General features: G+C 39.6%; 1 protein-coding gene and 1 pseudogene across 2 annotated transcripts in view; both read left to right on the top strand.

The window, feature by feature from the left end:
* LOC134211452 (melatonin receptor type 1B-A-like) overlaps nucleotides 1-16,839 on the top strand; it is a 272,782-nt gene that overhangs the window by 127,164 nt on the left and 128,779 nt on the right. The gene's annotated exons all lie outside the window — the stretch shown is intronic.
* The window catches only part of LOC134209463 (uncharacterized), an 89,743-nt pseudogene that overhangs the window by 40,497 nt on the left and 32,407 nt on the right, over nucleotides 1-16,839 (top strand).

Here is a 16,839-nt window from a genome sequence, read left to right as displayed (position 1 = left end):
GATAAATCGCATAATAAAAGTACTATTGAAGAAAACCATTTAAATAAATCTAGAAAAAAATCAAGAATAAAAAGGAAATTTCTTCAGTCGTATCTGGTGGGTGATGCATTCGAAATACTGAGATACTGCAAAATAATTAGATGAATAATAGTAAAAGAATTCATAATTCCAAATTCCAAGTGCCTAATTTATATCACGCAGATTATAGTCGCATGTTCCTATCAGTTCCCGAAGCTTTGCTTGGATCAATTATTTTAGATGACCTGATTGCGTGACTTCGTCGGATGAATGTTCCATCTCGGAAATCTTCCCGCTGTGGTTTTCGACTCGATGGTCAATGTCAAACAGGGCTCGATAAAACATTAAATCCCGCCGGGCATAGCTTCATGGCAATCTCGGCAAAGTAAGCCATTACTGGCTGCCAATTTTGGTGCCAAGCTGGGAAGATACAATATTTTATGTACGAGTTTTTCCAAACGCAGCACGAAAGCAGTACTTTGCGGTCGTTGTCTGTGACATTGTCGCCGGTGTCGGATCGGCTTTAGCTACAAGGAAAACGTCGAAAGAAAGGGAAAACTCAACTCCTAGAAGGTCGTCGCCGGTATCCGGTTCATGTTAGCAGTCGAGAATTCGCACCCTCGTAAAAAGTACAACAGCTGCTGGAAAACGATGCATATTGGGACAAACGCAGACGGAACGGTATGTGGTTCAGGACGATGGAGTCCCAGAAGGTTAGTAGTATACAGACGAGCTGCATGTATAATAATTATGCCTGTAAGTCTAGGAAAGGACAATCAATATGAACCGCCTTTTATATATTGCGGTGAGCTATAAACTGAAAATTTGAACAATTCAACACATAATCAGTTTCATACCAATACCTAAATTTAAAAGCCGGTTTCTATGTGTATGTGTTGGCATTCATTTACATCTTTTTGATCACATAGAGCTTATGCAAATATTTTGAACGTCTGAGGTTGCTTGATAATGTATATCATTGCAACATTATAATACAGAAGACTTGGTTGATTGCATAGATCTTATGATTTGAACTCCAGGACATTCCCTCTACTCTTCTCTTCTCTTCTTTGCCTTACATCCCCACTGGGACATTGCAGCCTCCAGCTTAGTGTTCATTAAGCACTTCACAGTTATTAACTGCAGGTTTCTAAGCCAAGTTACCATTTCTGCATTCGTAGGTAATGATAGGCTAACGATGATAATTTCATGCCCAGAGAACAATTTCAAACCGAAAATTGCCTGACCGGCTGCAGAATCGAACCCAGCCACCCTCAGCATGGTCTTGCTTTGTGCATCTTACCACACGGCTTGGCCCTCCTTAGCCAGGACATTCTAATAAACCTTAAAAATATGCGAATTTCTACGTACATTTAAAGATCAATAATTGTATGTATTCTGATTAAGAGGATAGTACACAAATGATCGATTTTTAAAAAATTGGTCAGAGTTCAATTCAGCTTAAGCTTCATATTGCCTTTATATGGTAAAAGTTGTATTTTTTTATGGAGAGAATAAGTAAATCATTGAAAATACAATTGCATAAGTACTGACTTAATGTGTTTCGGCGCGCAGCTCAATATTTGTCATCTCATCCGAAAAACTTAACAGGGAATCCGTAGATTAGAACTAAAAGATATATCGAACTACTGTCAATATTTCATCAAAATCGTAACCCGAAAAGCATGAGATCTAGTTCTCCAAACTTGGTCATTTTGAATGAAAAAGCTGTTAGCACTTTTTTGCCAATGCGTTCCTAACAGTTCCACATCCGAGCAAGAATAAAAAAAACTTAGATTTCCAAAAATCTAGACGTAACAAAAATATTAAAATTGCAAGGAGAATTGTGAATAATCTTAAGGTTTTAACAACTTCTATCAAAATTGCAGTTAACATATCTGCTGAACTTCAACTAACAACATGCTTTGTTATTCAGCAACAGGATCTAAATATATAAATTATTCCATTTATTCAAAAAATTCATTCAGCATTGTAAAATTCTCAAAATACAAGGATTTCGAAAAAATCTGGGGTTCTGAGAAGAAATACAATTCTTCGAAAATAAAATTGAAGTTACAAAGATCTCCCCTACTATATCGTAAAACGGTGCATAAATTTTAAATAATAAAATATTTTCAAAATAATCTATTTCATCGATTAATCAATTAATCTTTTTTCCCTGTTCGAGTGTGCCACTGCGACCAGTTATTATATCTATTGTAGCGCTCCGATTTTTAGTGTTTAAGTACATGTCAATTACTCCATTACTAGGGAGGAGGTTCGGTTGTAGGCACCCTTTTGTCTTTGGTCTACTTTGGCCTGGTTGATCTTATGCTGACATTTGTATCAATGGAAAGCTAGGTAACCCTACTATTAGTAAAGAAATTATATTAATTTCGACGATTTTAGAAATTTTATTGACAATTTTGCAAATTTGACATGTTTGGACATTTCAATTTTGTGATTCGGCTTGGACATCCTTGAAAATTTGGCAGAGAATTAAGAAGAAAAAATCAAAACCACCTGAATTCAAAGAAAATGAATAATTTGTTTATTCTAATAGCTAGGAGGCACTAAAAAACTTCAATCAATCCACTTAGCAGTGATCATGCCTCCACGTGCATTAGGAGATATTGAAAAAAATCACATAAGAAAAGATTAAAATTGCACTTTAGGTAAATGGATTTCATATTTTCCATTGATTTACGTTTATTGCATTAAAAAACAGATTAATCACCTTAATCGTAATGTCCTTTCTTTTATTATAAAAATAATATTTTGGCTAAAAATTTGGATCCCATAGTCCAATTTGACCAATTTTCAACAGAAAGCAATAGGACAGGATTCCTCGCAGAATGCAACTTGTTGCTAGTAAATCGCTCAACGCTTAGTTCCAAAAAGTATGAGTACAATAACTAGACATGCCCAATAAATAAAAAATATAAATTAAACTCATTACATATTTCTATCAATTATGCCCAAATAATTATATAAAACTGGCACGGCAAATGCTGGGTAAAGCGTATTGGTACTTCGGTACCTGAAGGAATAAATAGACCCCATCTCGCGGTCCTTAGCCTCTACCAGCAACTCCTATCCCTACCTCCCGCAGTGCTGGCCGGATACGAGCAACCTAGGGAAGATCGGTAACCAACCCCGTGGGAACTATGGTCGTATGCTGACAGGGGAAGGAGTTGCTCCTCCGGAGGTGCAAATCTTATTGAGCGTCTGTTCTCCATGTCAGGATCGGCTCACAGCGTCTGTTCTCCATGTTAGGGCGGCTATCATCGTCCGAGTGCTGCGAGGGACTCTATGAAACTTGCACCATGGTCCACCGAAAATAAGGAGGAATGGTCCTCCGGAAATTTAGGGGTTTGGTGTCAGGCCCTGCAACCAGCCTTTAAAAATCATAAGCAACGAACAATCAACAAGAGAGTACGGACCGGAACCATTGGCGAAGACCACTGCGACGAAAAGGGACTAGCGATTGGCTCGGTTCGTGGAACTGCAAATCTCTCAACTTCATCGGAGCACAGCATACTCGCCGATGTGCTCAAGGACCGTGGATTCGCGACATTGTGCGCTGCAGGAGGTTTGTTGGAAGAGTCAATGGTGCGAACGTTTAGAGGTAATCATACCATCTACCAGAGCTGCGGCAACACACACGAGCTGGGAACAGCTTTCATGTGATGGGCGATATGCAAGGCGCGTGATCGTGGTGGCCGATCAATGAAAGAATGTGCAGGTTGAGGATCAAGGCCGGTTCTTCAACTTCAGCATAATCAACGTCCATATCGCACTCCAGCACTGATGATGATAAGGACGCATTCTACGCGCAGCTGGAACGTGAGTACGACACTGCCCAAGCCACGATGCCAAAATCATCATAGGAGATTTGAACGCTCAGGTTGTCCAAGAGGAGGAGTTTAGACCGACTATTGGAAGTACACGCTCAGACTGACGAACGAAAACGGCCTCGACTAATTGATTTCGCCGCCTCCAAGAATATGGCCATTCGAGCACCTACTTCCAACACAGCCTCCGTATCGGTTCACCTGGAGATCACCACTGCAGACAGAATCACAAATCGACCACGTTCTGATTGATGGACGGCGAGGAGATGGAACAGCTGTGCCGTTCTCAAGATACACGCAAGTTCTATCAGAAGCTCAACGCATCCCCAAAGGCTTCGTGCCGCGAGCCGAAATGTGCCGGATAAGGATGGGAGCATACGGATGAACGTGTGTGATCGAAAGGTGGAAGCAGCACTACGAAACATCTGAATGGCGCTGAGAGTACAGGCAGTGAAAGTCAAGGCAGCGGAGGAGATGACTACGTCAGTTCAGCGGACGATGGAAGCCAACCACCCCCACCTTGAGGGAAGTTAAGGATGCCATTCAACAGCTCAAGAGCAATAAAGCATCTGATACGGATGGTACGGAGCTGAGCTCATCAGACCCGGAAAAGCTGGCCACTTGCCTGCACAAACTGATAGTCAGAATCTGGGAAACCGAACAGCTACCGGAGGAGTGGAAGGAAGGGGTTATATCTCATCTACAGAAGAGGCGACAAACTGGAGTGTGAGAACTTTCGAGGATCACCATCCTTAATGCTGCCCAAAGTGATATCCCAGATCATCTTCCGTCGTCTGTCACCATTAGTGAACGAGTTCGTGGGAAGTTATCAGCCGGCTTCGTTGACGGCCGCTCGACAACGGACCAGATCTTTACTGCGGCAAATCCTTCAAAATGCCGTGAATACCAGGTCCCAACGCACCATCTGTTCGTTGATTTCAAGGCGCATACGACAGTATAGACCGCGTGAGTATGGAAAATTATGGACGAGAACAGCTTCCTGGGAAGCTCACCAGACTGATCAAAGCAACGGTGGATGGTGTGCAAAACTGTGAAGATTTCGGCGAACACTCCAGTTCGTTCGAATCGCGCCGGGGACTAAGACAAGTGATGGACTTTCGTGCCTATTGTTCAATATTGCGCTAGAAGGTGTCATCGGAGAGCCGGTGTAACAGCCGGGTACGATTTCACAGATCCAGTCAATTTGTTTGCTTCGAGGATGACATGGACATTGTCGGCCGAACTTTGCAAAGTGGCAGAACTGTACACCCGCCTGAAACGTGAAGCAGCAAAACTTGACGGTGGTGAATGCGTTAAAGACAAAGTACATGCTTGGGGCGGAACCGAGCGCGACAGGGCCCGCCTGGGAAGCAGTGTTACGATAGACGGGATACCTTCGAGGTGGTCGAGGAATTCGTCTACCTCGGATCCTTGCTAACGGCTGACAACAACGTTAGTCGTGAAATACGAAGGCGCATCATCTGTGGAAGTCGGGCCTACTACGGGCTCAGAAGAACTGCGGTCGAAAAGATTCGCCACCGCACCATGTGTCATGCACAAGACGCTTAAGACCGTTGTCCTCTACGGGCATGAAACATGGACAATGCTCGAGGAGGACTTCAAGCACTCGGAGTATTCGAGAGACGGTGCTTAGGACCATCTTTGGCGTGTGCAAGAAGACGGTGTGTGGCGAAGAATGAACCATGCTCGCCCAACTCTACGCGACATATCCAGAAGGTAGCTAAAGCCGGAAGGGTACGATGGGCAAGACATGTTAAGAATGCCGGACAGCAACCTTGCAAAGATGGTGTTCGCTTCCGATCCGCAGGTACGAGGGCGAGCGTGGAGCGGCAGAGATGGACAGACCAGTGGCAAAACGACTTGGCGAGCGTGGGCGTATCCGAGGATGGAGAGATGCGGCCTCGAACCTGCATTTGGCGTCAAATTGTTGATTCAGTGTTATCTGTTTGAATGTAAACTAAATAAATGAATGAATGAATTATAAAAACTAGTTAAAAATGTCATTAAAAAAGTTAGGGACAACTAATGCAATATTGATTGATTTGTCAATAAAATGAGGTGCCCACAACCGAACCACTAAAGTGCCTACAACCGAATTTCGCAGCTTTTTGAAAGTAAAAAAAATTTCGCTCTCGAATGTTGATGATCGATTATTAATCCTCAAAATAGATGTTACTATAGCAAACAAATGACAGTAGTCAGAATGACAGCATCTGTTATCTGTCAAAAATACGTGGGGTGCCATAACCGAACATCCCACAACCGAACCTCTTCCCTATTGATAAGCAATGGAGTATCGGTTTCGATACAGTTGTTGTTTTGTATTCTCAAGAGCACCATGACAGGGTCCCGCTATTTAGACTCTTCATAAAGAGCAATCCCATTGAAGGCGCGCCCTTATCAATGGGAAATCAACCTTTTGAGAAAACAGAACAGTAATACTGTTTTTGCCATGCATCAGTCCTAGCCACGTCCTTGCCTTGCTTCTAGAACATCACCAGTAAAACGCTGAAAACCCGGATTTAGCTCATCTGCAAAGACCATTTCAAGCATTTGTTCAGTAATAAGAACTTCCGTGTGTTCCTCACTGCCATTGTTCACCAGGTCATGAAGAGTTAGTACGTTTAAACCCTAACTCGATTTTTCCAGCACCCGTTCAGCCTAGGACCGGGTACCTAGGTTTTCCAACAATTGCTTGAAAAGTTGTTTCCGCTGCAAACAGTTCAGCCTCAAACAAAGAAATTCAGTCTTCAACTGTCTGCAAGGTAACATTAATTATTTTTATTTCTAAGACTGCTGTTGGTAGCGGTCTAAATGCGATGAATCCTAATTACCACAAATTATTGCACTAGCTAGAAAAATAATTGCTAGGGCTCTTTTAGTAGATCTTACACCTGTAACAAACTACGTCAAAGTGTTCTTCCGTGTTACGGGAAATCAATTAATCACAGATAACAATCTGCACGAACAAAAAAATCGGTTTCTCGTTAATCCATTAATTGCAAAAATAGGGTATCCCTATTTATATAATTTTCTGTTATAATCTGTTATACATTTGATCGGAGAAGCTTCAGGAATATGGAATGGAAAATAAATGTTTGAACGTCAAATTTCAGTGCAGCTCTAGCTGCGTATGATTTATTCCTATTCACATTCGGCATGCAACACTGGGTAACCCAGCGGGCCCGTGTTTTAATTCAATCAACGCCCCTTAGGTTTTCTAAGATGATAAATATCTGATTACGCCCTTCCTCTAACATAAAAACATCCGGAAATTTTGGCACATGTCTAATCGATCCAACGTGTAGTGGATGCAAGTATACGAGTGTCGTCTTTCTGGCGCCGGTGGTTGTAACTCGTTAGCCATGGCCTGGAGAAATCAAAACGAAACGCATCTATAAAGCACCCAATCCTATCGTGGCAAAATATGTATCATTACGATTCACAGCAGAATTAGTTATAATGGTACGATAATGTCGAATAAAGAAATTCCAAGATATCATGTCATTAGACGAGACGTAATGGAATGATCTAATTTTGCATAATAGTACGTACGGTAATGGATATTCTTCACGGCGAAGACGATGCTTTTATGATGCATAGCTTATCTTATTCACGGCAAGATTCGATAAATGTTATAGATACATGCTTGTACATGAATCATCATACTATACAAATTGATGTAATTCGATTTATGTGCTGCCGCAGCGTACTCGTGCCGGTGATTCAATTTCGTTTGGATCGCTTATGCGTTGCTTGAGCTCACTTATGTGGGTAACGTATGTATAATAAGTTTGTATCATGTAGGTAAATGTTGCAAAGGTGATGGTTTTTCGTGCCAGCTAACGCGTGCTTTTTCCAGTTATTTTTAGGGAGAAGGACGTCCAAGACCTTCTGTGAGCTCGTGATTGGCGTGAAGTTATACACTGAGCAAAATGGAGATCTTTTTTAAGAAAATTATTTTGAGCTTTTTAGTGGAATGTCTTCACTTGTCATAAGAAGAGTTTGTACAATCCTTAGATTCCACCACTTAATTGTATAGCACTGAAGACGGCCTTACTGTTGAGGTCGAAATACGTATCTGTCAAGATACAATTAAGTGGTGGAATTCAAGATGTACAAACTCATCTTATGACAAGTGACACTTTTGTTTGACAACTAAAAAACAACAAATATTGAATACAGGAAATGAGATCAATATTTCAAATAAGTATTTAAAAACCATCCGGTGTGACAACTGAACTGATGCGACATATATGTAGGAGACGCAACACATGCTATAGAGTGTAATTTAGTATGGGAGTTTCCCCGTTTGTTTTAAAATATTGTTTAGAAATTTGGCTGAGTGAATATATCTTCTCAACAAAATAAAAATTATTATAAATAATACCATCTGACATCACCTTGTCGTCGATCGTGCATATTTTTGTTTACGTCGCATTTTCTACCGTCGAGAAAAGAGATTGAGAAGTTGAGATTGAGTGAAAATCCTTTTGCCGAGAATTGAACGTGACCGGAAAAGAATCGCTGTGACTGAAATATGTGCTACCTCTTAATTTAAATCAAATAAGGGATTTTTCAAACGACGTTTAGCAAGAATATCTATTTTTTAAGCAGAAGTGAACCCCATTGCAGTACTATACGGCCCACAAAGTTCAGAAAAAGTTGCTTTCCGTCATACATATCAATTAAACAATGCAGTCGTACGCATGTATGACCGAGAATGGGGTAAGAAACCCTACACACCAAAAAAATCTCAATTTTATAAGGGACGCAATCTTTTAAGTTGATGTAATCAACCGAGATGCATATCCAATCATAACATAATATTGTGCCATATTTACTTCAGACATCCTAAACAATATATTCGCAGAGCACAGTGATGTAAAATTGTTTGATTATAATAAAAACAAATCAATGGTTACAAAAATCTAGCAAAAGACTTAATACCTATGCAATCTATACACGGTAAGATTAGCAAGTTCTATTATTTAACACTGGAAACATTGCATTTCAATCATTCTAAAAGAGAAAAGATATCACCGATATTCTCATTTATGTAGCGTTTAATATTTAGCAGCATTCTATTAAAATTACTTGATTTTTGGAACATGGCACAATGGTCAAATTCTTCAAATTTCACGACATAAATCGATAACTTGAAAATCATCAGCGCTAAGGTTTTGACATCTTCAAAATAATACAAAAAGTGATCTATTTTTGGTGTTGCTCTTAGGGTGGCTCTTTTGCGAATTTTTTTTAAATGTTTTTTTTTATATCTTTTGAGTTAGAAGATCATATTATTTAAAGTTGTAGAGAATTTAAGTCTAAGCATTTTTGCTAAATTAACATTTATTTTATCTCATATAGTAATATTTATGACAAAATTACTAAATTTAGATAGGGTGGTCCCGTTTTTGCTTCCACTTTCTTTAATTCAAATTATTTTCCAAAACTTCCATAGTAATGTAAAATGCTTCCTTGGTAAGATGTGCGACTACGAAGTAACACCATGCTGAAGGTGGTTGGGTTCGATTCCCAGTTTGCTCACGACTGTTTTCAAGTTGGACATAGAATATAGTTGCTTTATTTTGTCCTTCAGAGATCATATCGCTGCGATGTGTAGTTGATGAGAATGCATGTTTAATCCAAATAAGCAAAATCATATTACTACAAATGCGGTGGCTCTTTCAAACAGTAGCTTAATATTCACCCCATTTGTTATATCAAATACAAACACGCCACTTTTTTATTACATATATTGCATTGAGTTTGGGATAAATACTCATTAGAAACCAGGGTTTGAATCCAAAGGTGAATTAGAAAATCTTTCGCTTATCATGTCTGTATGCACTCTCGATAGGTAGCATACCGTAAGAGACGTTTTTCGGTAGCTGTTACGATAATGAACTGATTCAGGGGGCAAAAACCCGGTGCCGGTTCTGTTGATGCATTTCAACTGTCACCACACAGCTGTGCGAAAAAATGATCCCCAAAATGAGCGAGGACAAAACGTTTTACAAACCCCCTTGGTGGGGCCGTCTTTCCGAATCAGTTTTTACCAACTTGTATACTTGTATACTTGTATATGTGCGATAGTTTTGTTTTCATGGCTTGAAATGAAAGATAAGAAGCTATATTTTCACGTAGTTGAAATTTAAACGATGCTTTTTTTGTGATAATATTGTTCTACTGAACACGCCGTGATGTACGATTTCCTGCCACGATGCTGAATTTCTCTGCTGGTATCGTTATCGGAGGTCACCATTGAGCCCAAGTACACGAATTCTTCAACCACCTCGATTTCGTCACCACCGATACAAACTCGTGATGGATGGCTTACATTCCTATAACATTTTGGTTTTCTGCTGGTTTTATAACACTCTTGTAGAGTACATTATGGTCTTCAAGAGTATTATAAATATTACTTGGGTTGTCCTCTTGAGCCTTTTCCTATCATGCACTTCGTCTTCGACGTATTGATGACTAGTCCGATCCGTTTTACTTCCCTCTTCAGTCCAATGTAGGTTTCGTCCATCTTCTCAAAGTTGCATGCCGAGATATCACCCGAGCAGCACAGATGTTCGAAGTCGGTTACCAAATATATGTGACTGAATTTGGTCACAATCTAGTTGCTGCAACCAAAATCATTTAAAGTGCTACTCGAAGTCGGCGGAACCAAAAGACCTTCATATTATTCCCTCAAAGCGATGTTGAATAACAGGCACGAAAGACCATCGCCTCGCATAACCCTCTGAGCGTTTCGAAGGGCTCGAGAATACCCTGAACTCTTACGCACAAAAAATATTAACCCTCTCCGACCATGGTGTCTGTGAGCACCATCAAATTTTTCACCTTCCAACCTTCATCGAATTGTTTCAACAACAAAACCAATAATTTGATACATCTTTATGTTCATTAGACTACAAATATAATCAATTTTGGTACCAATAGTGAAACTAGAACAAACAAGTAACTATTCTTTACAATTAGAAAACTTTTTTTTTCGTTTTCCACTAATTTTAGCTATATGCCAAATAACTTTTATTCTAGCATTTTTCTCAAAGTTGAATTCCTTCCTATTAAAATCTTTGAAAAAAGTCGTGGGCGGGAAAGAGTTAAGGTTATGTCACCTTTCAATCGGGGACTCTGTTGTGATGTCCGGCTGGGTAAGTGCATACATCGTAAGTGCCTTTCTTTTCTTCATATTGAGTGTATTTTTGTTGTAGCTGGTGCTGGTGGTTTTTTATTAGAATTAAGATCTCTAGCGCCTACGTGTTAATACACTGATGCCCACAAAGAAGTCGGTCAATATTCCTCAAGTTGTGTGAAAAATACACAGGAACGTCAATAAATTACGTAACGCTTAGAGGGAGGGGTTGAGAAAAGTGTGACGATCCATACAAATAGTTCAGATGTTTTGTACATAAAGTGGCACATAGGGGATGGTCGATTTTTGCGTTACGTAATTAATGGATCTTCCCTTGTGTAGAACATATAGGTGCTGCGAAAGCCATTCCATATAATATAATTTACCTAACTCGTATAACAAGATTTATGAGTTATGATACGTGACTGCTTTCGAGTAAACTTCTATTTCATGTTTGATTAGAGTGCAAAGAATACAACAGATTTCTTAGATTTTCTGTACCTTTGCTACATATTATACGTGAAATGATCCGCCAAGCTGAAGATGAGTCTCTTCTGATTATAATTAAATCTCACAAACGTACTGCTCGAATACTAAACGACTCAAAAGCTTGCCGAACTTTTCGACTTTTGGACAGACCAACGTCGTTCGCCTCGGGCAAACTTTATTTTCCATCCTATCTGTTTTCTACGTGAAAAGTTTCCTACCAGAATGGCACTTTATGTTGATCTCTTACGCCGCAGGAAATCGCACCTTCCCTCTGCTGGAGTACTACTGTTGATGAGAACAATCAAGAAGACTATCAAAAATAGCGTGAAGTTAATTAAATATTCCACCACTCGGACAGTTTGCTCTCGTCTTAGTGCGGAAATTGTGGAATGCAGAAAGTTTGAGTGCAAATACAGCAGCGTGCATTGGAGTTTAATGAAATTCAACTCCATCGAAAAAGAGAACGTGCTTCAACAGTGAAGAAGCAATTTGCAACTAATGGGAAAGTTGTGCACTGACGCCAGAAGGGTTCGTTCTAATGCGTTCGATAGAGCTTTATGTCATCGAAAGATAACCGATGTGGTGATATTTGCGTAATGCGCCACGGTACTAAATCATTTTAGTTAGGGGAGAAGTCGGAAACTTAACTTAACTGAACTTAATCTATAATTAAAAATACGAGAAAGGATCTATAATAAAGTTTAAAAAAACATGCTGTTGGTTACCTCAATACATTTTTCAACTAAATCTTTCACATGTCCGTATATCCAAATCGAGTTTTCAAACATTGTTAATTAATGTTTGTATAAGAATATAACAATTATGATTATGGCAAGGTTTCATTTAGGTTTGCTATAGCATAAATGTAGAAAATCTGACACGACTTACTTCAATTCATCCATAAGTGGTTGTTAGATGGTGTTGGGTGTTAATGTGGTCCATGCAGTATGAAATGTTCATTCACAACCATAGAAATATTCAACTCACCATTTGTATTACATATGGTATTGATCTCTAGGGAAGGAAAATCAATAAACCATTTCTCATCGTCCTTGAACCCAGCACAAGCCGAAACGTGGAACCAGAAGCGGATCCGATGCGACTATAATTTATTTAATACCAACTGCTTGCATCAACGCAAAGTGTTCAAACTCTAACAAGAAAATCGATCGGCATCAGACGAGGCGTTTCCTATACGTTCGCAGCAATTCCATTCCCTTGATCACACCACACACGTATTCCACGTGGATGAACTGAGATTGAACCAAGCACGATATTATGTTTAACTTCTGTTTGACTGCTTGTTTCGGAAAATAAATAAAAAGTTTCGTCCGGTATTGAAATAAGGACTTAATATTCCTTTATTGCATTAAAGCCTTTATTGCATTTAAATCTTTATTAAAGAAATTTCCAGACGACGACTGGCTGGACTAAATATAATGTCTTGAGTCGAGTCAAGTACACTGAAGACGACCTTACTGTTGAGGTCGAAATACGTATCTGTCAAGGTACAATTAAGTGGTAGAATGGGATTGTACAAACTCGTCTATGAAACAAGTAATGAAGACTATTTGTGTGAAGAATGAACGGATTGAATCTGTATTGGAATGAAATGGTTACCTTTAGCGATATCTTCACATTCAACCTTTCTTTAAGAGACAACATTTACGCGTTCTCGACAAGGCATACATTCCCACAAAACGAGGTCCTGCGCTTTATAATGACCTTTTCGACCTGATAATAACTCGACCGCGTTCCAACCAAATGGCTTGATTGTTTGTACATCACTAGTTTTGACAGAAAATAACGCATGCTAAAAAACAGGCGTTCGTTGAAATGCGCTCGATGTGAACGTTGCTGACGGAATAGGGTGCTGCCCAAATGGTTCTCTACCCTATTCCAGTAGCAGTCCACGTTTTGTCGATGCAAGTCAGTATGCCTACGCATGCGCGGTGTACTTCAGAGTGGAAACATCTAGAGGTCAGCGATGCCTTGAGCAGCGAAATCAAAAGTTGCGCCGCTGACGATACCACGGCTTGAATTACAAGCAGCAGTTTTGGGATCTCTACTCAAAACTGTAATTTCCATGCATGCAATCACAGTAACCAAGCGTATGTTATGGTCCGATTCAAATACTGTTCTCGCCTGGATTCGTTCCGACCAGCGACGGTATCATCAATACGTCGGGTTCCGGATCGGTGAAATTCATTCGATGACGGATGTCACAGATGGAGGAAGGTTCCTGGAGAGCAGGTGCGATGATGCGACCAAGTGGAAAAGGGTCCATATCAGTTTCGACAGTCGGTGGTTTCGTGGATTGAGTTCCTCATAGAAGCAGAAGAGTTCTGGCAGATTCGGTAATGGAGAAATGCATCGTAGTATAGCGTACATGTATCGATTCATCCAGAATACTTAACGGTCTGGAAAGGAAATTCTAGTTTTGGGACAAACACAAGAGGAGTTGCTGGACTCCGAAAGAATGATTTGATGCAAGCGCAGGTTAACTGTTTTTCCTGAAATTGAAATACTGGAGAAGTCAGAGGAATGTCAGAAGACGTCCATGGCATTCTACCAAGTCAAGCTCACTGACAATTTGGGCCGTTTATGGACGAGGCTGGCGTCATCGAAAAAAGTCGACTTACGACCGCTGACTGGCTGCCATTTCATACTAGTATCGGTCATTCTACCTCGACAACATCAGGTCACTTTTCTTCCACCGTCGGTTTGTCACCAATCGTGAAACAATAATTGTAACAATTATTGTTAATGAGATCGGAGTTCCACGAGATCCCGAGGCTTCTTCGGAGGTTTTGGAGACAGTTGGATAGAGGCGGAGGCAATGATCAACTCGCGTCCGTTGACTTACTACCGTTAGAATCGGCGGATCAGGACCTCAACGCCAAACCATTTCATACTAGGCAGCTCAAATGGAGTGAAGCAGATGCCAGTATTACCAGATTATCGATCGTCGTTGAGAAACGGATGGAAGCTTCAGCATTTATCGGATAGTGTTGGAGAAGATGGATCACAGTATTGCGTAATATCCAGAAGGTCAAAATGGTTCGAAGTGAAGGAAGTGGCAGAAGGATTTAGTGTTGATCGTTGACGGATTCGATACGTAACCAGTGAATAAGAGGAAAGGTAGAGAAGGTGGTACAAGGAAAGGATGGAAAGAGTACGACGCCTGGGTACGGACGGCGAGCGGAATTCTGAGGAGACCAGCGGTGAAGTTGGCGTTACTCGACGTCGTAAAAGGAGAGAAACCAGAAGTTGGCCACGATGGTTTACGGGTGGGGGATGTGACGGCGATTATCACTTACCCATCTCGGTATAAGAAAAGAATCATAAGGCATATACAGATAGCTACCGGGCGAGAAATGTCAAGTCCATGTCACTGTAATGTCATGTATCGATATCATCGAAAGTGCAAGTAATACGGTAGCTCAATCAGTAAAACCTAATTATCTACAATTAATCCTCAATCTAAAACTTTATTGAATAAGTAAGAGAATTTGTGGAATTAAAAAAACATAGTAAGTAGAAGATATATATATCAAAATATGTTGCTAATTTTGTATTTACATCTAGTTATCTACCTACTTAATCTGGAGCTTAATCTAAAGTTGATAAAACTAAGAAATTAGAAGGAGAACACTGATAATTCAAGTACACTATGCGAATTGTAAAACTAAAATAACAAACGAATTGAAATTATAATAAATTGCAATAAAGCTGTTCCCATCAACCTCGGGTTTCGTGGGACGTAAAGAAATCATCTTCGTAACAATCTTTTTAACTCAACATGTTGTCCTTCCGAGCTTTTTCCTGTTGACGTTTTGACCTTCAAACTTATGATGTGTTGCGGTCAATATACAATAACCTATTATACATTATGCAAGTCATCTATGTCTTTCTTTTGATCTTCTGACATCAAATTTTTTAACTAATTTTATTTTTATTATTTTATACATGCATTCATCTCTAGACTATGTTCCGTGTTTTCTTAACACTATCATCCTTTCTTGCTTATTACATTTAGTTATTATTAATATATTTCAATTGCATCTGGCAGTAAGAATTTTTCCTCTGGTTGAATTTGACCATGTAGGAATTTATATCTAATTTATACTAAGAGTACTGCTTAATCGTTACAATAGGATTGCAACTATTTTTGTCTAAAATTAGAAATTTTTTTTTGGACATTTATTACGTATGTCAATTTTAGAAATTCTGAAGTTCATTGGTACTATACCAGGAGGTAACTTAAGAATCATTTTCAAAATTTTATTTTGAATCCTCTGAAGTGTCTTCTTTCTGGATCAGTTTAATAATGTACAGAGGAAAATTAAAATTCATCAATTTTACAATCAAACTTTCATCGCAAACACTGTCAAACACTGATTAGATATGCTCACCTTCGTTGAAATCAAACGCTCGGATGAGCAGCTGAAATCCACATAGCCTAAATCTTTGACCTACAATGTATTGTCTAACAAGAAAAAACATTCCAGAACTGTACTTATTTTCGGGTTTCTTTCGAATCAGTTATGTACAACAGTACCCTCGTGATATTGTGTGTTTCAGACCAACTGCTCCAAAGTTTTGACAACGTACGCTCTTGTAATCACGAATCACGATGTGAAACATTTTATATGCATATTTATAGCCTTTGCATTCCATTTCTCCACATTTCAACGTAAGTAGCAAACCGTTACTACAATGTCGAAGCAAATCAATCGATAGGAAAAATGTTCTCCCCTCTCCTCCCTCTGCGGCGAAGGCCCAATATGCGAAACTTCTCCAGCAGTAATATCATACCAGCACATCGGTTTACGAGAACTCTGACCGGAATTCGAGAGGCTTGCAGTAGCAGGCGGTATAGTCCTTCCGGTTTAGACCGTCTACTTCACGTTATCGCCATCGATGTAGGTCATCAATGTACCACTGGCACTGATGGGCGCGGGTTAAGGTGATGATGGAAAATATATATTTTTCAAATATGTACCTATAAAAAAATAAACAACCATCAATCACACGCTTCAAATAAATTTTAGAACTTTTCATTTAATAATTAACTACAAACCGAAAAATGGAAAAGTCGAAGACTACTAATAATTGAAAACTACTATAGTAATTCAAGAAATTGATGTCAGCCCCCTTGTGTAAAATAAACTACGCCAATGAACTGCAACGACCATTGCATACAAGCAATAACCCTTCTCGGGGGGCTTCTCTATGTGTAAACTTGCTAAACGTCACAATCGAGGTCGGCATAATTTATCGTTTGTAAATTTCAAGCCGAGAAAG

This window comes from Armigeres subalbatus, chromosome 2, assembly GCF_024139115.2.
Source record: "Armigeres subalbatus isolate Guangzhou_Male chromosome 2, GZ_Asu_2, whole genome shotgun sequence".
NCBI lineage: Eukaryota > Metazoa > Arthropoda > Insecta > Diptera > Culicidae > Armigeres > Armigeres subalbatus.
The sequence above is the reverse complement of the archived record's forward strand: the minus strand, read 5'-3'. Positions and strand labels throughout refer to the sequence as shown.